Source organism: Notolepis coatsorum (genome assembly GCF_963971535.1).
Source record: "Notolepis coatsorum genome assembly, chromosome: 12".
Taxonomy (NCBI): domain Eukaryota; kingdom Metazoa; phylum Chordata; class Actinopteri; order Aulopiformes; family Paralepididae; genus Notolepis; species Notolepis coatsorum.
The window spans coordinates 52,553,584-52,580,478 of NC_140176.1; positions in this window are offsets into that span (position 1 = coordinate 52,553,584).

Genomic DNA, 26,895 nt, shown 5'->3' on the forward strand with positions numbered 1-26,895 from the left:
AGGCCGTTTATCACAGAATCTTCTGAAACCTTCTGGAAGTTTCAAGAAACTAGCGTTTTTCAAAATGGTATAAAACGGAAATGAACCGATTAAAAAAAACAATCCGTTTCGACAATGTTGACTGCAAACAAGTCATTGATAAGTGTTGTGAAGGATCAGATTAAACCGAATATGTATATTTATTTATATATATATATATTTAATTGTATTTGTATATCGTTTGATATCCCCTGTATATTCCTTGTACAATATGCATTGAATATCCCCGTTTCTACTAAACAGCCCATAATAGTTTCATTCTACCATTGGACGAGAACCTGGCGCCAGGTTGCCATACCCCTAGGTTCAAGTTCAATCGTGCCGCCTAACATGTCGAGGCAACCCCCGGTTCCGCGCAGTAATATGCCGGGCGAAATACGTGTGGTACTATTTGTTCATAGCGCATATATATATGACGCTCGAAAAGTAGAACTTTCTTTTAGTCCAGTTCTTTACCCTCCAACAGAGTGACAGACGCAAAAGCCTCCCCACGAAGCATGTGCGGTGTAGTAGGGCCTACTTGGCCCAGAATAGGCATTGAGATATCGTGTAGATTAATAGTTGAATGGTCATAGTTTGGCACCATACCGTCGAGTTGGACGTATTCTATTAAGCTAATAATAGTCTATTTATGTATGGTGCATCGTTCGGTTCGAGTTCTACAGTTATCAGTACCCCCATCGTTCCTGACGTTATCTGGACGCTTATCCAGGCTGGTCAGACCCCTAGTGGTGATTGCATCCGAGGAGCTCCGGGTCAAGAGCGACTGGACCTGTATATTGGATTACTCTACCCGACGACGGCGAGCCTTCCACGGCTCTTGGATTATGCTTTATGTGCTTTGATTATTCCATGGATAAAGGCCAACACTGTCGAGTGTTGGAATTACCCCCCGGAGAGGACTACAGGTGAGGCGGCGCTCTACACGTGAGGTCGCACCACGTCTCTCCGTTGTGGACCGGCAGATACCGTTCCACAGAGGGTCCAGCTGTGTTCGTCTACGGCCCGAGGTTCTGTGGGCACTGGGTCTAAGACTTTGGATTCTCCCAAGACACCGTCGGCCAGATGGGATACCGCCAGCGACTTCTCTAACCCCCCCCCCCTCCTACTGTCTTACAACCAGCGGGACCCCCCCCCCCCTTAGTGTATCCAGCTATAATTATTTAAGTACTATCTCTATCGTTTCCTAAATATTCCAGGTTGTATACTTACTCCCTGCGCAACCAGAGATTGGACATTCAATGTTGATTTACCTACGAATACTCATTTGCCATAAAAGTGCATACTTAACATTTCAAATCATAAATGTAATTAAGTGAATGTTGTATACACCCTTTGCTGTATTAAATATTCGATTTGGTCCATTTGTGTTGGTTCGTTTCATCAGGTGGGAAAGTGTTCATCATACTTATATCTTGTACTGGGTGGCCAGAAGTTAAAGTACATGAGGTAGTGGTATTAAATATCATATCTAACAATACAGTCAGGGAATTGTACCCCTCAGCTACAATTGGTCCTTCGAGCCGGATGGTAACTAGTGTAATATTAATATAGTGTTATTAATATCGAAATGGCCTATGATGAACACTCCACGAAACGATCCTCCTAACCTAGAACGCCCGCGGCGCAGACGACAGACACCTCAGTACTTAGAGGCTTACACTGTCAGTCAACTACCTAGCCTTCGACAAACGGTAAACGTGGTAAAAGTAGAAAGTAAAATTATGTCTGACCTTAACGACCAGGTTTCCCCGACCACAGAGGCCCTAGTAGGTCCTAATGTAACTGACCAAGCCCACGGTGGAGACCAGGAGGGAATTGACATGCCTTTACCCCCCGCCACTACTAAAGAAGTAGTCCCCGACACGCCCCGGGAGGAAGACAACCCTACAGAGAGAGAACTCTGCACGGAAGAAGAAGAGGAGAGCGCCGAGGAACTAGAGCTCCAGGACTCCCCAACGAGTACCCCCAGGAGCGGTTCGCGCAGGAGCGGCTCACCTCCACTACCGCCTTCCCCCAGCGAAGCGGAGAGGATACTACAACAGGCGTTCCTCGTCAGCCTGACAGCCTCTACCGAACGCGATCGGCTCCAAGCACAGACGCTTAGCGAGCGCGAACGTCTCCAAGCCCAGGCGACCAGCGAGCGCGAACACCTCCAAGCACAGCAACGGAGCGAAGAACAGCGCACAAGTCTGGAGATGAGACGCTTCCAGATGGAAGAGAATATGGCAAGAGACCGCGCCGACGCCCAGCGCACCGCTGCCGGTGCCCAAAGAGACACAGAGCGCGACAGACTACAAGCGCAACTGATAGAGCAGCTGATCAAAAGGACAACTCCCTCTCCCTCCGCCAGGGGCTCAAGGAACTCGTCGAGACAGCAGTCAAGAGCAGCGTCACCGCAACGAGCAAGCGACCCTGAACTTGACCAACAGACCGAGTCTAGACCCCCCGCAGACCCCCTTCCCATACCGGTCCAAGCGAGACCCAGCTACAAGGAAGGAGCGGCCTACACTGCGGAGAAGCTAAATAAACGATTACAAGATCTGGAAGATTTGATAGAAGAAGAAGAGGGAGAAGAGGAGAACCAAGCCCGACGACAGCACAGTACTCCACCGGACCAGGAGGTCCCATACAGTCCAGGCTATACCCCCGCGGCGCTGCGCTACAGACCCCCGACTCTATTTACGGGTGAGCACGACGCACGACCAGCCCCGAGGAACAGTACCTGGACCAGCGGGCCATGGTACCCTGCCAGTACCGGCCCACAGCGAGGCGCAAGAGGGGACTCGCCCAGGAGGTCTCTCCCCCAACGCTCGCCGATGTATTCGCCATCCACGGCGTCATACAACGCCACGCCATCAATCCCAGACTTCGTCTATGAGAGTCGAGCACAGTACACGGAGCTCCGGATGTGCTTAGAGACAATGCTGGTGGATGTCATTGATGAACGCCACAAGTATGCAATATTATTGAAGCACCTGAAAGTACCGCGAGCACACAATATAGCGCTAGCCTATGCTACCTCCTCGACCCCATACACAGCGGCCCTTGCAGCGCTGGATCAAAGATATGGACGTATATGGGATTACGTAATCCAGGAGATAAGGCATATTGACCGCCTACCCCCAGCCACAGACAATCGCTCACTAGATGACCTGTCAATCAAAGTGCAGTCCCTGGTGGGGATGCTGGGAGCTCAACGGGAGAAGGGCAGGCATGAGCTGTACGCCAACTCTAACGTTGAGAGGATTTTGGAGAAGCTGCCACCCGCAAGACAGGAGCGCTTTCGGCAGCAGAGGGACTACCGAGATCCCGACGGCCCCGAGCCATCCCTCCTTGATCTGGCCGACTTCCTGGCGAGAGAGGTCAGCAGCTTGCGACTGGACACCTTCGGGCGGAGCACGCCAAGCTCCAGAGAGGGACCCAGGAGAATAAATGATGGAAGAAGATCGGTGACTGTCATGCACCAATCAGAGTCAGTACCGAGCAGTAAGAGTCACAGCACCCCCTCGAGGAAGGAGAAGTGGAAGATAGCGTGTCCCTACTGTGAGAAAGAACACTGGCTGTCACAATGTGACACATTCACAAAGATGAATGCAGAAGAAGTGAGCCAATGGATAAAGTCCAACCGGCGCTGTTATCGATGTGCGCGGCCCCACATGGCAGCCGAATGCCGCCTAAAGAAAAGGTGCAGCCGGTGCGATGGAGCCCATCTAGATATACTACACGATAGTAACGGAAGACGGCCTACACCTGCACCACGGAGCGGCACCAAGGCAAGTGTCATGTACATTGACCCCGCCAGCAGCAACGGAGCTCAAGTGCTCTTAAAGGTAGTCCGTGTGACATTGAGCTACCAGGATAAAGTCATGGACACTTACGCCGTCCTTGATGACGGGTCAGAGAAGACCCTTCTGCTCGCCTCCGCTGCGACTCAACTGGGACTGCGGGGGAGCAAGAACGAAATGACGATTCGGACAATACGAAGAGATTTAAAGACGATAAAGGGCGAGAATGTCTCCTTCACTATCGCAGCCAACGGGCAGCCAGAGCAACGGTACAAGATCACAAATGCTTTCACCAGCCAAGAAATAGGACTCTCGCAGTACACCTACCCTGTCACCAAGTTGATGGATAAATATGTGCACCTGCGCCAATTACCTATCCCGCTCATAAACGGCGCTACCCCGACCCTGTTGATAGGCTCCGACCATGCAGAACTCATAGTCCCGATTGACCGGGTCCATACCGGTCCCCGAGGCTGTCCTGCAGCCGTCGAGACCCGCCTAGGATGGACATTACAAGGCCCCCTCGCTAAATCTCTCAACCGAACCGCAGCCACTAGCTGCTTCCACTCCCGAACGACAGAGGAAGACACCACTCTCCTGCAGCATGTCGAGAGGCTATGGACCCTAGAGACAATGCCCTTTAAGAACGAAAAGAAAGACATTCGCTCTAAAGAAGACATTTACGCCATCCACCTACTCGAGCAGGGGACAAAGAGAGTCACAGTCGGCGGAGTGATGAGATACGCAACTCCACTCCTGAGGAGAGAGGGAATGCCCCCCTTTCACGCAAAGAAAGACGCCACGGAGCGCTATCTACTGAACACAGAGCGGCGCCTAGCCAAAGACCCCGCTCAACAGAGTGTGTACCGAGCTGAGATTGAGAAGCTAATCACAGCGGGACACGTAACAAAGATTGACATTAAAGAGGCCGATCAGACGACCGAATCATGGTACGTGCCGCATCACAAGGTCCATCACAATGGCAAGGATCGCATTGTGTTTAACTGCAGCTACCAGATCGGATCCCAAAATCTGAATAAAGAGCTCTTGCCCGGCCCCACACTCGGCCGCTCCCTACTAGGCGTGCTACTGCGCTTCCGCCAGGACAAGGTGGCTATAAGCGGGGATATCAAAGGGATGTTCTTGCAAGTGAGACTAGTAGAGGAGGACAAGCCTCTGTTACGGTTCCTATGGAGAGAGAAGATCGGAGATGAGAACCCATCCATCTACCAGTGGGAAGTACTCCCCTTCGGAACCACGTGCAGCCCGTGCTGTGCTACATTTGCACTACAGAAACACGTCACAGAGGACCCAGCAGCAGATGAAGAGGTCCAACACAGTGTGAAGAACAGTTTCTACGTAGACAACTGTCTACAAAGCGTCTCGACTAAAGAAGAAGCCGAGGCTCTCCTAATCAAGTTACGCGCCTCCCTAATCAAAGGAGGCTTTGATCTCAGGCAGTGGGCCAGCAGTGACCCGCACGTATTGCGCAGCCTCTCCTCCGCAGACAAGGCTGCCAGCAGCGAGACCTGGATGGCGACAATCCCAGGAGAAGCCCAAGAAATGACACTAGGATTAGTCTGGCGCTTCAAAACAGACTCGCTCCACTATAGACACAAACCCTTGGCTCCAGAGCAAGGAAGGTCGGCGGCGATACCGACCACCAGACGGAGTGTGTACAGAACACTCGCCAGACAATATGACCCGTTGGGATGTATTCTACCTTACACCACCAGGGCAAAGATGATTGTACGAGCACTATGGGACAAGGACCAGGGCTGGGACGACCCAATACCCGCACACCTTGCCTCAACATGGAGAGAGTGGGAGACGGAACTCCGCTCACTCCCAGGTGTCAACATACGCCGCAGCTACTTCCCATCCACAGTGAGGCCAGAGACATGCGAGATTGAGCTACACGTCTTCAGCGATGCCTCCGAAGTAGCCTACGGATCGGTTGCTTATTTGCGTGCCCAAGAGATGGGAGGAGAGATACACACTGCTTTCATACTGGCCCGCTCAAGGATAGCCCCACGTAAGCAACAATCTATCCCACGTCTAGAGCTCTGCGCAGCCCTCGCAGGAGCGCATCTAGCCACGTTAATCCAACGTGAACTCACCATTCCGGTGCATAGAACAATCTTGTGGTCAGATTCCACGACAGTACTCACATGGATTAAGTCTGATTCATGCAGATACAAAGTCTTCGTGGGAGTCAGAGTCACCGAGATTCAGGAACTAACAGAAGAAGCAAGCTGGAGATATGTGGATACCAAACACAACCCAGCTGACGTCATCACCCGGGGAATGTCCCTGGATGACCTAACCCGTCGCAACATCTACAGTGACGGACCAGCATTCCTCCAGCTCCCGGAAAGAGATTGGCCTACGCCCACCCCGAGGGAAGCAAGTAGAGAGGAGGCTGAGAACAAGAAGCCTATGTTCTGTGGACTGAGCACTATCGCCTCCACAGACCCGAACATAGATGACTGCATTACCCTAGAGAGTGCGCAACAAAGGACATTCCTGCGGCACCACCCAGAGATTCAGTCCACCACTGACATGTCAGCAGCTGACTACGAAGAAGCAGAACTTCTTCTACTACAACGAGCCCAGAGAGACTCGTTCCCCGATGAGCTAGACTGTCTACAGGGAGGAAACCCTGTCCCATCAGACAGCAGACTGATTCACCTGGCACCAGAGAGTGACGCACATAATCTCATCAGAGTGGGTGGTCGCCTGCGGAGAGCCCCCGATCTACCAGATGACATTAAGCACCCGATCGTCTTGAACAGCCGACACAAGGTCACAGAGCTGATCATAAAGAAATACGACGAGGATGTACACCACGCCGGAGCAGAGAGAGTCTTCGCGGAGATCAGACGTCATTATTGGATATTACAAGGGAGAGAAGCAGTACGGCGCTTCCAGCGAACCTGTCTAGACTGCCGTAAGTGGCGCGCGCAGCCCAGCATACCACGGATGGCTGACCTACCCCCCTGTCGCCTCCAAATCGGCGACAAGCCATTCCACTCCACAGGCATGGACTGTTTTGGCCCGTTGTATATAAAGAGAGGAAGAGGCACCGAGAAGCGGTGGGGTATTGTATTCAAATGCATGACCACCAGAGCGATACATATCGAGCTCCTTCCGACCATGAGCACAGACTCATTCCTTATGGCCTTCCGGAGATTCATATCACGGAAAGGACAACCGTCTACATTGTTGTCTGATCACGGGGCCAACTTCAAAGGCGGAGAAAGAGAGCTGAGAGAGAGCTTCCAAGCTATGGGCCCAGAACTTAAGACCCACCTCGCTCCAGCCCAAGTTGACTTCCAGTTTAATCCCCCGAACGCCCCCCACTTCGGTGGAACCTGGGAACGAGAAGTACGTTCTATAAAGACAGCCCTGTATGCCGTACTCGGAGCCCAGACTGTGGCAGAGGAAGTCCTAATGACAGTCCTCACAGAGATCGAGGGAGTATTGAACTCCAAGCCCCTCGGTTACGTCTCCAGTGATGTAGCAGATGTCGACCCAGTCACCCCCAACACACTCCTAATGGAGCGGCTGGACCCCGCGCTACCCCAGACAATGTACAGGCCCGAAGAAGCGAACGGCCGAAGAATGTGGAGGTACAGCCAAGTACTAGCTGACAAGCTTTGGAGCAGCTTCCTACTTCACTACCTACCGTCTCTACAGACCCGCCAGAAGTGGGTAAAAGAGAGAGACAATTTGACAGAAGGAACAGTCGTCATGATAGTTGACCAGTCACTCCCCAGAGCTATGTGGCCGGCTGGCCGCGTAAGCAAAGTGATCACCGGTGCCGATGGCAAGGTCCGAGCAGCTGAAGTACTCGTCCAAGGGCGCACCTACACACGGCCCGTGGCGAGGCTCATAGAACTGCCCCGACTCCCAGATACTATCGATGATGACCATGACCCTATGACTTTGTGAGTTGACTGACCTTACAGCGGACCTTGAGTGGAAGACAGTGCGGTTAATCTGTCTCTGCTTAGCTAATTAGGTGGGACTAATTAGGGGGCGGCTGTTGTGAAGGATCAGATTAAACCGAATATGTATATTTATTTATATATATATATTTAATTGTATTTGTATATCGTTTGATATCCCCTGTATATTCCTTGTACAATATGCATTGAATATCCCCGTTTCTACTAAACAGCCCATAATAGTTTCATTCTACCATTGGACGAGAACCTGGCGCCAGGTTGCCATACCCCTAGGTTCAAGTTCAATCGTGCCGCCTAACATGTCGAGGCAACCCCCGGTTCCGCGCAGTAATATGCCGGGCGAAATACGTGTGGTACTATTTGTTCATAGCGCATATATATATGACGCTCGAAAAGTAGAACTTTCTTTTAGTCCAGTTCTTTACCCTCCAACAGAGTGACAGACGCAAAAGCCTCCCCACGAAGCACGTGCGGTGTAGTAGGGCCTACTTGGCCCAGAATAGGCATTGAGATATCGTGTAGATTAATAGTTGAATGGTCATAGTTTGGCACCATACCGTCGAGTTGGACGTATTCTATTAAGCTAATAATAGTCTATTTATGTATGGTGCATCGTTCGGTTCGAGTTCTACAGTTATCAGTACCCCCATCGTTCCTGGCGTTATCTGGACGCTTATCCAGGCTGGTCAGACCCCTAGTGGTGATTGCATCCGAGGAGCTCCGGGTCAAGAGCGACTGGACCTGTATATTGGATTACTCTACCCGACGACGGCGAGCCTTCCACGGCTCTTGGATTATGCTTTATGTGCTTTGATTATTCCATGGATAAAGGCCAACACTGTCGAGTGTTGGAATTACCCCCCGGAGAGGACTACAGGTGAGGCGGCGCTCTACACGTGAGGTCGCACCACGTCTCTCCGTTGTGGACCGGCAGATACCGTTCCACAGAGGGTCCAGCTGTGTTCGTCTACGGCCCGAGGTTCTGTGGGCACTGGGTCTAAGACTTTGGATTCTCCCAAGACACCGTCGGCCAGATGGGATACCGCCAGCGACTTCTCTAACCCCCCCCCCCCTCCTACTGTCTTACAACCAGCGGGACCCCCCCCCCCCTTAGTGTATCCAGCTATAATTATTTAAGTACTATCGCTATCGTTTCCTAAATATTCCAGGTTGTATACTTACTCCCTGCGCAACCAGAGATTGGACATTCAATGTTGATTTACCTACGAATACTAATTTGCCATAAAAGTGCATACTTAACATTTCAAATCATAAATGTAATTAAGTGAATGTTGTATACACACTTTGCTGTATTAAATATTCGATTTGGTCCATTTGTGTTGGTTCGTTTCATCAGGTGGGAAAGTGTTCATCATACTTATATCTTGTACTGGGTGGCCAGAAGTTAAAGTACATGAGGTAGTGGTATTAAATATCATATCTAACAATACAGTCAGGGAATTGTACCCCTCAGCTACAATAAGCGATGGCCAGATTAGACACATCATTTAAGATGTAGTTTATGCGTTCGCAAATATGAGAGCGCTATCATTGAAGTGGGTCGTGGCACGCAACAAGGTTTTGAGACGGGGAGGCGTGGCATCCAAGTGTTAATAGTCAAATTGAGTATCAATTGATTCAATCTCTCCAATACAATAATTATGTCAAAACGTCATAGCCTTATTATTGTAAAAATATGAAGTAAAATTATTCATGATCATTGAGGAAAGTAGTTTGTGTCTATGTATCTATTTGATACACATCAGTGACAATAATTACACTGCTTGTGATTTTGCCATATGTATCAATGGTGACTAATACATTTTAGTTGCCTACTGGCACAACATGTGTAGCACCTGTGTCACTAACAGTAACAGCTGTTCGCCACAGACCAGTTCTAGGTTCGAATGAGGAGAGGAGTAATATACACAGTGTAATGGGAATTATTAAAGGACAAACGATGAGCCGTTTACATTAATCATTCTGAGTCATTATTAATAATAGAAAAGTTTATTTCACCGTGGCCACAATGAAAGTTCAACCCACAGTCAGAGACACATGTTCACACAGTAGCGTCTGGCCATGAACTGACCAAGAGTTCTGTTCAGACATATGTTAAATACACAGTTGTCAGACGAAACATATTATATCAGATATGATGACGAAGGTAAACAAAATGGTTTCTCAAACAACAACTTTGTTATGACTGGTAGGATGTCAGAGTGATCTTAAAGAGACATACACACATTAACCAGTCAATCTGGTCATATTGAAACTCAAGCTGTATAACATGATATCTCCACACAGATATATAAGAACATGATAATATATTTCCACGACAGTTCCCTCCTCTGATAATAATCAATCATTATCACTTCATAAAGACAACAAAAAATATTATCAACCGTAAACCAAAAATAACACAAATAATAAAAACTCAGCACAAACTATTTTTATTATCTAAAAAACAGTCACTAGAGGGAGAACGAAATCCACACATCAATGAATGATGACGGATGACAGGTAAACAGGTGGTCTCCGGCAAAACCCCTGTCTGGATGGTCGGGATTTCACAACACAGTGTCCAGGCTCTGGGCGGTCAAGGGTGCAGAATACAGATATCACCAACCACCAGGCTGGAAAGAACACAACAAAACCCAGGAAAGTATTTTGCCGAACAATAACAATTCCCCCCGCAGAGGAGAGACTCAAGGCTGCTACTCCCCAGAGCAAAGAGATGGCACAAACCAAAACAAACTTGCAAAATTAATGAAACATAATGCAGAGGCAGTGTTCCCAAAACAAAATTTCTGAGATAATGTAATGTGATGTGGGTCAGACTTGCCTCTTAATCAGTTGTTGAATCTCAGGCAGGTCCCCCCTCTCCTCGCACCAAACACCCCCGGGCCGACCCAGTCCGATGGTTCCCTCGTCGTTGCCGATGGTTCTGTTCTCTCGCACTGCCCCTGGTTTGTTTTCACAACTGAAAACTGAAAACAGGCTAACTGTCTTGATGTAGAGGATAACATTTTGCTGCTTTGTCTGGACCCTGACCTCGATGCCCTTCCGTGTGTGAGGCCTCCCCTACGTCAACCACCTGGACAGTTAGGATTGAACTGTCCCTTAGTTCTTTATCTTCGACCAATGATTCGGCCAGTGCTTGTCCCAGCTGTGGTCAGCTGTTGGGCAGTGTCTGATGTAGCTCATAGCTGCGTCGTCGTGTCCAGCTGCAGGCCAGAGCAGTAGGCCCGCTGCAGGCTAGAGTAGTAGGCCCGCTGCAGGCTAGAGTAGTAGGCCAGCTGCAGGCTAGAGCAGGCTGATAGGTATATGCTTCTCCGGGAACAGCTTCCTCTCACTGAGGCAGTGGTCAGTAGGGCCCGGCGGTCACTTGTTTGGCACAGAGACGGAGGACCCCCCCCTGAGAAACCACAAAGGAGAGGGGTATAGGTGTACGTGGGAGAAAAAAGACAAAAGAGAGATATGAGTGGCTGGCTGTAATCTCCCTTTCTTTCCCTTTTTTTTTTTTATTTTTTTCTCAACCACGCTTAAAAAATATTTGCCCATTACCACACATCATAGACAGTTACACACTAAACGGTAGAAATGGTCCCCTCCAGGCTTGAAGTTAGGACATTCCATAGTACCTCGATCAGCTCCAACGAGCAGGCAGATTCCCTAAGTCATGACAACAAAAAACAACGTCTCTAAGAGTCTCGTCGGCAAACAGGTCATAATGATTTCTGCAGGTCACATGAAATTAGATGATCGCCGTTGCTAGCAGCTACTATAAACATGCAAGTACTGAACAGGTCAAAACAGACTGAATGGCAAATGACGGTAGGTCTGAAAAACATAGGTAAATTCTCCCGACTCACAGTCCCGCGTTCCCGCCTCTTGTGAGAAAAAAAACCCTTATAGTACAGACAAACAAAAATGGAATTAACCCTCAGAGCACTGCCTCCCTTGTCCATGACCCCATGAGAAAGTACCCTTATACCCTAGTTCTTACCAGGTAAAATAATTAAAGATAATCAACCCCTGTGGAACATACTGTCTCTTTTTCCCTTTACGGCAGGATCACCTATTCACAGCATTCCAAAGGACCTTTTAAAAACCCCAAAAAAAATCCTCTCTCAGGATCACCCTTAAACACAGCTATCTCCCTCTACTAACAGCCCTCATTTACAATCCCACAGCGCAGTCCAATTCCTGCCCCTATGTGAAAAAGCCAAATACAGAGCCTGCAGAGCGAAACTAGCGCTATATATAATTTTGAAGCCCAAAAAACCCCCACCCCTCTTCTTCGGGATTGAGAGAAAACGGTGCTTTTTCAATGTATGTGATGTATAGATTGGGGAGAGATGACCACAGCTAAAATGGTAGATCGAAATGTGCATGGAAGCAGGAGACGGTGATAGAACGGTGGTGGAACCAGTGGTTTCACAGGCACAGGCCGCGTCAGCAAGGGTTTTGTTATGAATTCCTTAGAAGAACATCTGAGATTAGAGTGTACTGTCTCCCAGGGTAGGAGGGAGAGAGGTTCATCTTAATGAAACGTGAGTTATTTAGTGTTAAAGGTTATGCAGTTGTCATGACAACACGTCGCATGACAACCAGAAGGCGGGGCCGTCGTTGCGACGACGAACATCTATAAGTCGAACGGTGTTTCCGGGTGTTGAGCAGACTAAAATCTGACTGAGACTAAGAGGGAAGAAACCAGAAGAGACTCTCTCCTCTCGACGAGAGAGAGGGGGGGGGGGGGGAGAATGGCACATCACCAGTAGCTTCGGCTACCACGAGGATGGTTTTAGGCTAACGAACAGGCCTGAACACTATTGGACTGAACAGCAAAAGGACGATAATATGAACACACCGAAAGATCATTAGAAATAGACTCTTCAAGGACGATACAATTTGATAACATCTGATAACATGAGGTTCTGTTTATAGCAATAAAACAACGCTTCTCCTCATAAGGTATCTCACAGTGTCGAAGTGTCGAATTCTTACGGAAGTGGAGAAGTATTATGGTTTATGGATTGCACTAACGGGGGGGAGATAAGGATCTTATCTACCAGTATCGGAGACGTCAGGACCATTAAAAGTACACAACGCAGAGGAATTGGATGGAGAGCCAAACAGACGAAGACGTGATACTGGCCAGTTTGATCAGAATCTTACAGGATGCAGACTTGAACTCAACATATTTTATTATACTCGTGGTAGGCCCCCGCACCCCGTCTATAAGGCACGAGCCTAATCCCTGCCTAATACATTCAGGACGTACCAAGATTGAGAAACTATAGAAAAACCATCGCCAGTCTACCAAGCACAGTAATACACCAATACAATGAAAAAATAACCACTGCAGAGCACATAGTAATATACATTTAAAAAATAGCTCTGACCGGCACCATGTTCTAGTTTAGACCTCTAATTATAAATTTAAAAAACAAAAATGTTTTAAACAGAAATCAGAATGTCAACAGCTCACCGAGTGTTCCTTATCACGCGTCCCCAAGGTTCATGCCGGAGGTGACAGCCAAGCGGACGGCGCAGCTGGTTCTCTCCCCTCGGTGTCTCGCATGGAGGAGCCTCGAGACAGCGCTCCCCCGGAATTCCAGGATTCACCCTTTCTGCAGAGTCCGTTTGGCGGCCGACCTCGACACCCATCGGTTAAAAAAAACATCTCTCGTCGCCATCTGTAATGGGAAATATTAAAGGACAAACGATGAGCCGCTTACATTAATCATTCTGAGTCATTATTAATAATAGAAACGTTTATTTCACCGTGGCCACAATGAAAGTTCAACCCACAGTCAGAGACACATGTTCACACAGTAGCGTCTGGCCATGAACTGACCAAGAGTTCTGTTCAGACATATGTTAAATACACAGTTGTCAGACGAAACATATTATATCAGATATGATGACGAAGGTAAACAAAATGGTTTCTCAGTAACTGGAAGCAAACAACAACTTTGTTATGACTGGTAGGATGTGAGAGTGATCTTAAAGAGACATACACACATTAACCAGTCAATCTGGTCATATTGAAACTCAAGCTGTATAACATGATATCTCCACACAGATATATAAGAACATGATAATATATTTCCACGACAACAGTTAAAGGAGTAGTAGACCAAAGACAAGGTTATAACAGTGACCGGTAGTTTATTCACAACAAGTGCGCTAGCTAGACAATTACAATACATACAGTGAGGTAAAGTGAAGTATCCCTTTTAGGTTATTTCATTAACCACTCCTTTTTTCAGGAGGGTTAGTTCGATATCAGGTTCTAGGTTGATTGGATCAACACATTTGGTTTGGTTCAGATGTCTCTGAGGTTATCACTAGCTAAAAGCTAGGTTTAAAGTTGGACATTAGATGTATCCCTTTTTCGTGAGTAACTCATTATCTTTCTTCTGCAATTGCAGATCAGTAAACTATATCAGTTTATCGTTCAGTAAACTCTATATCAGTTTATCATTTCAATAGGTAAGTGTTCAAACATATTCATTTAAACCTTTAAGTGTGCAGGGAATGCAAGTACCTTATTAGGTGAAATGACCCTTTAAACTCTTCCTTTGCAGGTGTAATACGAACAAAGTACCAATAGAAATATTCAAGGTTATAGGAATGCAAACACCTTATCAGGTGAAATGACCCTTTAAACCATCTTTCTTTACAGGAGAACCAGCAGTGATTCAACTATAATCAATATGTTATCAGTGAGATTCAAGTATCTTACTGGGTACATTGACCATTTAACTCGTCCTCTTTACAGGAGAACATCAGTAGTTCAGATCTTATTGGGTGCATTTACCCTTTAACTCTCCCTCTTATAGGAGAAATATCAGTGGTTCAAGTATCTTACTGGGTGCATTTACCCTTTAACTCTCCCTTCTTATAGGAGAAATATCAGTGGTTCAAGTATCTTGATTCTACCTCCTCTCAGGTAAGCACCTTGTTCAGAGGCTACTCCTGCCCCAAGACCAGTCAGCAAACTTACCTTGTTCAACCTGTACTCCCGAGCGTCATGGAGGAACCAATAGCCCTCCAGCTACGACGTCCAGACACCGGCCCGGGGTGGTCCAAGGAGGTCGATCCAGCTGAGTGCCTATTCCTACCAAGCTCCACGGGGGACCCAGTGACCATCCAGCAGGGTCGTTTCGCCAACCGAAGAGAGTTCCAGGAGGTTGATCCAGGCGAGTGCCCACCGCGGGGGAGGGGAGGACGGTCGTCGTCGGTGCCCAAGCATGAGATGCCACCGGTGGATTTACTACCAACGGAGCCGTCATCTTCCCGGAGTCCAGTGACAATAAATACCTCGCCAAAAAGTAACAACTCGTATACGCGCGATAATCTACATAGCAACCCACACAATGACGATATGAACACACCGCGCAAACACATGCTGCATAACAACAACAAGCGTAGGATAGTAAACAGAGCCATCCAAATGAACCGGAAGTGGAAAGTCTTCCCAACTGTAAATAACTCTAGACTTATTTGGGACTCAAGTGCTAAACCAAAGGGTATATTAGGCGGACACTTGAACATACGAAGTTTAAAACCCAAAAGTGAAGAGATAAGTCATATGTTACTAGAGTCTAATCTCGATTTCCTAGGTTTATCAGAAACTTGGCTCACTGAGAATTCTCCATATGCTGCTGTAACACTTCCGGGTTATAATATCTACAGAAGGGATCGAATGGATACGAAAGGGGGCGGTGTTCTGATCTACACCAGAGACACCATCCGTTGTAAGGAGATACAATGGCAAGACCCAAACGATCTAGAATGTATAGGTCTGAATATGATCCTGTCGCCTCAGATGTCCTTTACACTTATAGTGATTTATCGACCACCTTCCTCCAATATTAGCTTTTATGATAAATTTAAGAATGTACTAAGTCAATGTGATTTTAAGAGAGAGGTCATTATAATGGGTGACTTGAACTTGAACTGGGAGGACAAGGCAACAAGGAAGAAGCTCAAGCAAATTACTGACAGTTTTAACTTAACTCAAATGGTTAAAGGCCCAACACGAATAACAAACAGCACCAGCACTCAGATTGACTTAATATTCACTAATAGACCCGAAAGAATTACAAAAACACACAATATGATAACAGGGCTGTCAGACCATAATATGGTGCTGATATCAAGAAAACTAACAGGCAAGCGGTTCAATACAAATGCTGGGAAAAGTGAATCCTTTGGCATTCCAAAACACAAGCAAGAGAAGTTTAGATTAGCCATACAAAACTTAAACTGGAACGATCTACTGCTTGAAAGTGACCTAGAGACAACTAGTCACGTTTTTACGGAAAAATTGCAATCTACAATCAATACATTTTCAATTCGGATAAAACGCAAAAATAAGAAACAGACTCTCCCCATGGCGAACGATTTGGTCAAGAAACTAATGAAGGAACGGGACATTGCTTTAAAAATTGCCACAAAATCAAAGCTGTCTCACGATAGACAAAGATTTGTAATGTTGAGAAACAAAACAACAAGGGAACTGAGAAAAGCAAAAGCTGATTTCTTCATCTCAATTATTGAAAATGCCCATGGTAACTCAAAGGTTATATGGAGTCAGATCAAGAAATTAACTGGTCAAAACAAAGCTGCAACTAAGCCAATTGAACTGAAGGTCAATGACAAAACTTTACAGTATCCGTCAGATGTAGCACCGGCCCTCAATCAGTATTTTGTAGAGTCTGTGGCCGCAATAGCCCAAAGCTTCGCAGTTCAGGACAGTAGTCCTGATCTGCCATCTACTGTAAATATTTATGAACCAGCAGTCATACCAAAATCAGTCACTGAGATAGAGATTGCAAATATAATTACATCCCTCAAATCCTCAAGAGCTAAGGATATATATGGCATGGACACACTCATGCTGAAAGAGATAAACTCCTCTATAGTGAAGTCACTGACCCATATAATCAATATGGGTTTCAATCAAGGAAGTTTTCCTAACCCATGGAAGCCTGCAGTTGTGGTCCCTTTATTTAAAAGTGGTGACCCTCTCATGACATCCAATTACAGACCCATCAGTATTCTACCCATAGTATCCAAGGTGTTTGAAAAACTGATTGCCAAACAGGTCACTGATCATCTCAATAACAGCTCCTTCCCACTGCACCCAATGCAATTTGGATTCAGGGCTAACCATTCAACAGAAACAGCAACATGCTTCTTTTTAGAGACAGTCAAGGCTTCAATGGACAGGGGTGGGGTTGTGGGGGCTGTGTTCCTTGATCTAAGGAAAGCTTTTGACACTGTTAACCATACTATTCTACTCCAAAAGCTGGTCAATTTCAACTTCTCCATAGAGTTCCTCAACCTCTTCAAATCATACCTCTCATTCCGTTCCGAACTTGTCAAAATTGAAAATCATAAATCTACTGCCATCTGTATGTCAACTGGTGTCCCGCAGGGCTCTGTCTTGGGTCCAATCCTGTTCAGCATGTACATTAACGATTTGCCTTCTGTGTGTGGCCAATGTGATGTACTGATGTATGCTGATGATACAGTGATCTTTACACACGGTAAAACCACAGAAGAGGTTGCAACAAAATTGTCTAATGTCATGGTGAATGTCACATCCTGGCTTAAGAACAGCTGTTTACAATTGAATGTCTCTAAGACTGTATGTATGTTCTTCTCCAAGGGCCACAGAGAAGTTGCAGAGCAGGATATCTTCATCTCCGGTCAGAAATGACAGGTAGTATCAGAATATAAGTATTTAGGATTACACATAGACCCAAACCTTAGCTTCAAAAATCACATAAAAAAAGTCTGCAATAAGGTAAAGTTCAGCCTATCAAACTTCAGGTACATAAGAAACTTCCTTTCAACAGAGGCAGCAAAGCTATATTTTCATTCAATGGTTCTTTCCCACATCACATACTGTTTGATAACCTGGTCCAATTCACATTCCACCATTCTGAAACCACTTCAATCACTTTACAAACAAGCAATACAAATTCTAGACAAGAAACCATTCAGGTACCATCATTGTCACATTCTAAAAAAATATAATCTACTCAGTTGGGAAAACCTGACCCTATATCAAAACGTCTGTCTAGTTTTTAAAATAAAGTGTGGATTGGCTCCTCCTCCTTTGTCCGGTTTCATCAACCTCAAGTCTGCCTCAACCAGGAACACTAGAGGTGCGGCAAGGGGGGACTGTACAATCCCTTTCAAAAAAAGTGTATTTGGCCAGGCTGGCTTTTCATACAGAGCATCCCACCAATGGAACTCAATTCCTCAAACAATTAGAGTGTCCACATCATACCATTCATTCAAGTGCAGGGTTAGGGAATGGCTCATTGATAACCAGAACTGTCAACACTGAGGTGTCTGTATGTGTATATGTGTGTGTGGATATGGATATGGTGCGTCTGTCTATGTCTGGGTCTCTTAATATGTCATGATGTGCTCTGTCCTTGTGTCCATGACTGTATTGTGACCTGTATCCCTACTATGTCTATGTGCTTTTGTTGTGTTTTTATTCTAATGTATTTATCTTGATTTTATTCTGTTTTTATTGCTAACCCTTTTTTTACACAGGATTTTAGCCTGTACCTTCTGGCAGGGGGACTACCAATGGAAATTAGCCTTTTGGCTAAAATTGGGTGCATTTACATTTGTAAAATGTTTTATTAATGTACACTGTCCCCCTTGAACAAATAAAGTAAACCTAAACCTAAACCTTACTGGGTGCATTTACCCTTTAACGCTCCATTCTTATAGGAGAAATATCAGTACCCATATATACAATGTGCATCAATCAAATACAAAATACAATATCAAAATACAAAAGGTGAAACGGGGTCAAAGCCCTTGGAAGTCCTTGTGCTCTCGTTCAATCAGTTTGTGTCATAGAAAAGGATATGATGGTCCTTGGAAGTTCTTGTGACTCAAGTTCAATTAGTTTGTTAATTCCTGATCCACTTCCTCACTGGGAATGAGGAAGGCAATTTCACAATCCTACCAGGCTGTTGAGGCAACAGGGGTATTCAGATCAGGCCGGCATAGCCTTGATCTAGATCTGAGGTTCAGTGGGTTGGCTCGCCATCTTGTGTCGGTCCGGCACACTGCCTCGTCCCGTGTGGGCACATGCACGTGATGAGTGGTGGTCGGTCGGGACTCCTGGGAACTGCTCCCGGGGGTGGAACGGGGTGCTAGAAAAACCTGGCCTGCGTTATACAGGCATTCAGAAAATAAAAGCTATTTACCATCTTTTATCGCTTCATCATCTTTTCATTGCTTTTAGAATGAATAATCAATCAGGCTACTTTTAGCTATGCTAAGCTAAAGTAGGCTACCTTATCACAGCACTTGGGGATATCCATCTGTCTTATGCTAAGTTAGGCTAAAGTGCGCTAGCATATGGGGACATTCCTCACATTCCATATTAAACTCTCAAAAGCAGTCAAAATGTATATAGACCATGTTCTTATCGTACAGCATATCAATACAATTATAAGTACTTCTGAAATGGTTTCTTTCTAGTTTTCATTTAACCAAATTGAGCTTGGAGCTTCGCTAGCATGACTCAGGATGAAGCTACATTATTAGCTGATTAGCCTTGAGCTAGCGATTTTGTACATTCGACAATGAACAGCACAATATTGATGAAACTCACCAAAACCGCTTCCGGAAATGGTATGCTCTTTAACAGGGCCGCCTGGGAGAAATGCGAGGCCCTGTGTGAGATTTAAACGCGAGCCCCCCCCCCCCCTAAAAGGTAAAAAAATAAATATATATATATATATATATATATATATATATATATTTTTTTTTTTCATACAGTCAACATATTCTTAAATAATAGCGCTGCCCGAGGCTTGGCATGATACAGTCAACATATAGCAAGAGAGAGAGCGAGAGAGAGCTCCCGTTCTACAGTCAATATACAGTGTTATCGCTGCACAGACCCGGCAATGCCCCTGACCCTCCACCAGAGCAAGGCCAGAGAGAGAGAGATAGAGAGAGAGCATGTCTGTTTGTGTGTGTGTGTTAGAGAGAGAGCATGTATATGTGTGTTAGAAAGAGAGAGAAATATATAGAGAGAGAGCATGTCATTTTGTGTGTTAGAGAGAGATATAGAGCATGTCTGTGTGTTAGAAAGAGAGAGAGAGAGAGCATGTGTGTTTGTGTGTTAGAGAGAGAGAGCATGTCTGTGTGTGTGTGTGTGTTAGAGAGAGAGCATGTATGAGAGAGATAAGCAAAGATGAGCCCCTAAAGGATATTCAACTTTTAATGGAAGAACAAAACAGAAGGAAAAGATAACTTCACAAAGGCAACATGAATATACATAGATCCAAAAGGACAAAGATCAACACTTAAATCCAAAGAGAAGAGGGTCTATACCAGAGAAAACAAAGTAGCAAGGAGCCAATGGCCGACATCAGCTAAATAGGCTAACTGCAAATAGAGTAGCCAGGTACTGACACCAGGCCACACACAGCTTTGGCCAACGCTACCCAAGCTACACAAACGACCAAGACAATTCACACACAGCACATGTCGTATCTCCAAATGTTGTGAAGTAACATATGTTTTGCCTGGAAAAAAACATCGTTATTAACAAAACATTCGGGAGGGGAAGGAAGGAAGAGTGGGGTAATGTCCAATGGACATCTTACCTGCAACAAGGAACGCAGGGCGAAAGGCCGCAACACAGGTCTCCACGTTGACGAAAGGCCTCTCGCTGGCGGGACAAAAAGAAGATATGGCCGGAGCCTTGTCATGGTGCAGGCTCGAATACATCTTCTGTCAAAGATGATGTCGTAGTCAGAGTGCCAGGGCCTGCTATTCTCACGGCTAATGTCAATGGTCGTAGCACAAGCTAACAGCTAACTCTAGGCTAACTGATAGCATCAAGCTAACGTTCCCAGCCGAGCGAAAACGAGCAGCTAACGTCGTAGCTAAACAGCTAATTGGCTAACAGTTAGCTCAACCCGGCTATCGCTAACCACTAGCTAACGCAGAAGCAAGCTATGCGGCTACCACTGAAAAACTGTACAACGTGAGAAAAGCAATACAGGCCAACACTTCAGACAGCCGCTGTGTTTTCCTCTTCTCATCCAAAGAGGGAAGGGAAAAAGAAGGCAATACACGTCCCACTACAGAGTGGTGTTTACCATAGCGGTGCCGGCAACAAATCCCTCGCGGACTATAGCCGACTTGAGCATGGAGATATTCTCATAATGAAACACCAAGCTCACCTCCCTCGCACCAGGTGCTGACACCAGGCCACACACCGTTAGCTACTACAACAGCTAGCCGGCCCGTTTGGCTCCCGAGAGAGAGAGAGAGATATATCCACGGCGGGAATAGAATAGAGTGCATTAAAAACTCACCAAACGTCCAAGAGGATGGAGACAACCGTGGAGTTGACGAAGTTCATCTGCCGAATGACCGTCCTCTTCATCTTGGCATAACAATGCTGCACGCGCTCTCTCTAGGTTAGCTAACGCTAGTTAGCCTTTAGCTAAGCTAGCTACTAGCCGACATCATCATGGCTATCCCGACTGAACCACACGTTAGCACTCAATATTATAACGTAGCTAAAACTAACTAGCTGTCCCTGCCTTTAGCCGGGATGGCTAGCCTGACTGAACTGTCTAACATGCAACAACTTTCATCTTCAGTCCATCTGCCGAATGACCGTCCTCTTCGTTTTGGCTGGCATAACTAAGCATAACCTCCAAAGCTGCATGCGCGAAATAGTCAAACGCAGCTGACGCACGCCGGCTTACACATGATGTAACCCCTCCCTTCTTGAAACCAATAGTATGTCTGCTGCAGAGCCCCAGAGCTCCAATAGAGAATAGTGCAGAGCCGCAGAGCCAGGAACATTCTACAAACGTGTCTAATGTGAAATATATAAGCATATAAGCAAAACTAGATTTTAGGTCTGTGATGAAAAAGGGCCTCGCGGGAAGGGGGGCCTCGCAAAAAAAAGGATTTGGTCAAAACGTTGCTAATCTCATATGAATATACATATGACCCAATAACATTAACTATTTATGTTCTTATTCAATGGCATTAACTATTTATGTTCCTATAACTAAATAGTTATGAATCTGAAACCTGGGTTACACATGCAGTACATGATCATGCTTTTTCATTGCTTGTAAATTGGGAGCCTGATGTTGGTTTGGTTTGAAGGACAGGGTGTTTCTGTAATTTGGCTCTTGAGTCAGCCAATTCTGAGTACTTAAACGTGATGGCTGCATTAGAGAACAGCAGCAATGGTTGTGTGTGCAGTGGTGCTGAAATCTCATAATTTATCATATTACATTTTCCATGCAAATAACTCATGTGCGGCCATAATGTACCATACTGCTTCAGATACAGTAGCTCTCTCTTACCATACATGTGTTTGTATCCCTGCAGTCTGAACCAGAGAACACTACTTTGCTACATTGTACTGGTCCGGTTAATTTCACATCGCACCAACCTTTTAGATATTCTGAGTGGGAGTTACAAAAAAAGACAAGCAAGGCAAAATGGAGCATTGTGGTGATTTATAGTGACTTCTATCATTTTACTTTAACGCTCCACTTAGAAAATGATTTGCAAATGTTTGTTCTGTATGCATGCTGTCAGAATGAACCATTGATGCATGCTGTCAGGAGAACTGCCTCTCCCTGAACGTCAGCAAAACAAAAGAGATGATTGTGGACTTCAGGAGGTCGGGGGTCAAGGACTACAGCCCCCTCAGCATCGACGGGGCACCGGTTGAGAGAGTGAACAGTTTCAAGTACCTCGGAGCCCACATATCCGAGGACTTGACATGGACCACACACATTGACAGTGTTGTGAAGAAGGCACGACAGCGCCTCTACTTCCTCAGGCGCCTAAGGAAGTTCCAAGTCAGTCAGAAGATCCTTAGGAACTTCTACTCATGTACAATAGAGAGCATCCTGACTGGCAACATCACCTCCTGGTTTGGGAATAGCACTGCACAAGACCGTAGTAGACTACAAAGAGTGACACGTTCAGCCGAACGCACAATTGGAGGGGGGCTTCCCACCCTCCAGAACATTTACAACAAGCGGTGCAGGGGGAAGGATAAGAGAATCATCAAGGACTCCAGCCACCCGAACAACTGCCTCTTTGAACTGCTGCGGTCAGGCAAGCGATACCGGAGTCTTAAGGCGAGCACAGAAAGACTCAGAAGAAGCTTATATCCCCAGGCCATCAGTCTGCTAAACGAACAATAAACACTATGCAACAACCATCAAATGCACACAGCACACACACCCACACGCACACACTCACTTAAACAAACAACACACTGCAGCACCCACTCTCCACACTTTAGATCACACAAACACACTTTATATTTATTGATAAAGGATTTGCACTACAACTCGTACACCTACTGTAAATTGTACCTAAATTGCACCTCATCCCATTTCTGCCTTGCACTATATAGTATTGTATATTAGTACACTGCATAGTATTGTATATTATATGGTAACTCAGTTACGTCTATTCTGCATCGAACATTGTACATATGTCTATACTGAACACTGTGACCTCATTTTTTTACTTCTAATTTACATGCTATACTATGTTATTTTATTTCATACTTATCTTGTCTTGCACAGTCTCTGGAGCGTAACAGTAAGAAGCATTTTGTATAAAAGTATTCTGTACTTCTGTATGACAACTATTAAAGAAACTTGAAACTTGAAACTTGAACTTGATGTATGTGATGTTGCCTTCTACAGGGCCAGGCGAATAAATAGTGGTAGAGAGAGTCGATCCCAACAGGGGGAATCTTCAGACATCCCTCAATCATGTGCTAGGTAGAATAATACTTTATTTTATTTATTTATTTGGACGGGATAATACAAATTTAATGAACACAGTGAACTTGAAGCAGATACAGTCACCTGGAACATGGTAAGAGTGTAATTCCTTGTCCCCAGTCATGTGTTTCATGCCTTTGGAAATAACTGAATTGTGATGAATAATAACAGTATTGGGTGGCGTGATGTGATGTACAGTATTGGGTGATGTGATGTACAGTATTGGGTGATGTGATGTACAGTATTGTGTGGCGTGATGCACAGTATTAGGTGGCGTGAGAAATATAGAAATAGCTTGTCTTCTAGCACCCACCCACTGTTTGCCAGGTTTGTTTCTTGGGGAGTTTTTGAGCAATAGTGTTTTAAATAAAAATTACATTTTAAGACACATTTGCCTTTAACACATTAGTTGCCAGCCGTATATGGCGATTTATCGCTTGGATGCCACCACGTTAATGAATGGGAGGACGAGCACATTTGCGAACGCATAAACTATATCTTAAATTATGGCTATGTGTCTAATACACCTGTCGCTTATCAATGACTTGCTTGCAGTCAACATGTAAGAAACGGATAGTTTTTTCATCGGTACATTTCCGTTTTATACCGTTTTGAATACGAGTATAGTTTCGGAGAGTTCTAGAAATTCCGCGAAAATAGCCATTTACTGGAATACACAAAACACGTTGTCATTTTCCGGCTGATTTATGAATCGTTTTCAATTAAACGCTAGATTATCGAGAGTATTTGTGTTCTTATGCACGATACAAAAGCGGGCTGAAAAATCATTTATTCATGCCGCGCTCAACGCCTAACGCCACACACACAAACACACTGACACACACACACGTTGTGAAATCTGTGAAAAACAACTCTGATTAACTCAAAACTGGTAAAATAGATTCCTTACCTCAGATCAGATGTTCTGCAAAAAGATGAATCCAATTCCTGATCGCCATTCCAAATATTGATCGCGTTTATTGATCCAATGTTATAGTCTGAAACGCATGATCCAAGCTGCTTCCAACCTCGCCAGTGTATCTGGTAACACGACACTGCTTTCCAGAGGTGGGGAAACCCTGGGGCGGAGTTTTTTTCTGATGCATTTTCCCATCGACTCCAATCCAATGATGTGCATTACCATCCGGGAGACGATAGGGGGCGGTATTTGCCCTTTTCAAGCTCAAAGCCATTCCCAATGATAATGTCAGGCTGGACGGATGAAAAATGAATGGATATCGCTAATAAAAGAAATAACGATTAAATAACGAGAAATCTCGTTGTTGGCAACCAACGCATGGCACTCGTTGTTGGCACCCAATGTGTTAATTGTAAAGAGTCAGCCTGGCCAGTGGATTTCTTGTCGTGGATGCGCAAATGTGTCAAGATATGTCTCAAGATATGAATCTTTCATCTATGCAAGACTAAACTCTGCACTGTCTTTTACTATCATGCACTTATGCTTCTAAATAATCGTCCTTGCCTATATTACTACCTACTATGCTAATATGTCTTTACTACTATGCACTCAAGACTGTAGCACCCAAGTTCAAGACAAACATTGTTACTTAGTTGCCAGAGTTGTACCCTTCCTGCTGACCTATGTTGTACAGAACTTGTAAGTTGCTTTGGATAAAAGCGTCAGCTAAATGACTAAATGTAAAATGTGTGTGTATTTTGAATATTTAAAACTTGTGCAACAGATTTGATAATCAATGGTCCTTTCTTCTTGCAACACCATTTGACACTCATAACAGGCTGAGAACAAATATGTAATATCCTAATACGATTATTTGATTTGATTTGAAATCTTTATTTCGAACATGCAATGAATACAAACAAACAATAACAAAAGCAAAACACAACTCAATCTACATGTTCGAAAAGGAGTAGGAAGAAGTATACACTTATTTAATCCTACCCCTTTTCCACTACTGAGTGTACTATTTTAAAACATTAAAAAAATAATATATAAGCCAAACGATACTGACATGTTGGCTTTTGCCACGCTCTTGGCCAGACGGAGAATACTCCTAGCCTGGAAACTGTCTACACCTCCCCCCTTCTCCGCCTGGCTAAAAGATATGGTCTCGTTTCTAAAACTAGAGAAGATTAAGTATGCACTTAGAGGAGTTAACGAAAAATTCTTTAAGAAGTGGCAGCCGTTCATTTCTTACTTTAACAGCCTATCTGTTCTCCCTCCTGACTGAGTGTCTTCCTTCTTTGAGTGATCCTCCCATCTAACCAGGCCCAACAGTACTATGTAATACCACCAGATAACTATGTAGATACTCTATAATTGACTAATGTACCATATCTGACTCAGCCTATTTTCCTTTTGTTTATTATTATTATTATTATTATTATTATTATTATTATTATTATTATTATTATTATTATTATTATTATTATTATTATTATTATTATTATTATTATTATTATTATTATTATTATTATTATTATTATTATTATTATATTATTTAATTTGTCTTTGTTTTTTTTGTATTTTGTATTATTTAATTTAATTTAATTGTATCATTGTAAGTAGCAATTGTTATTATTGTCTGTAATTTAACCTTTTCCCTTGTTGCATGTTATGTATGTAACCCTACCTGTTGATCCGTGGGGTGGGTCTGGAGGTGGGTTTGGGGGTGGGATGGGTGGGGTAGATTATACAAAAAAAAGGGAAAAAAGGGTGAATGAATAATTCTGACTTTGTAATTGTACAAACTTGCTTCACCAATAAAAACTTTTGCTTTAAAAAAATTAAAAAATAATATATATATATATATATATATATATATATATATATATGCAAAACAAAAAAACAAACTATATATGTAAAACATGAAAGAAATAAAATAAAAATGTAAACACCCGTGAAAATATCAAGTCCCTTCCTCATCCCTGTACCTCGTGAACATCATCTTCATCATCTTCCACTTCCACTCAGCCAGCAATCAGATATAAGCAGCTCATAATCACATAATCATGACTGGCTGAAAAAAGATAGATGGGCCAAAATGCAGATCAAAATGTTTTCTAAAAATGGACGGTCTAGTTGGGGAGGTAACCAATAGAAAATAATAGAATATAATAGAAATACTTTATTCATCCTGAGGGAAACCAAGCACAATGAACCCCTTCATGGTGCAAAATATCTCTGCACCGTAAGTACAGCATATCTTAAATAGAATGCTGTGTCACGTCTCATGCATTGTAAACAGTTTTTGTTTTTCATATCGA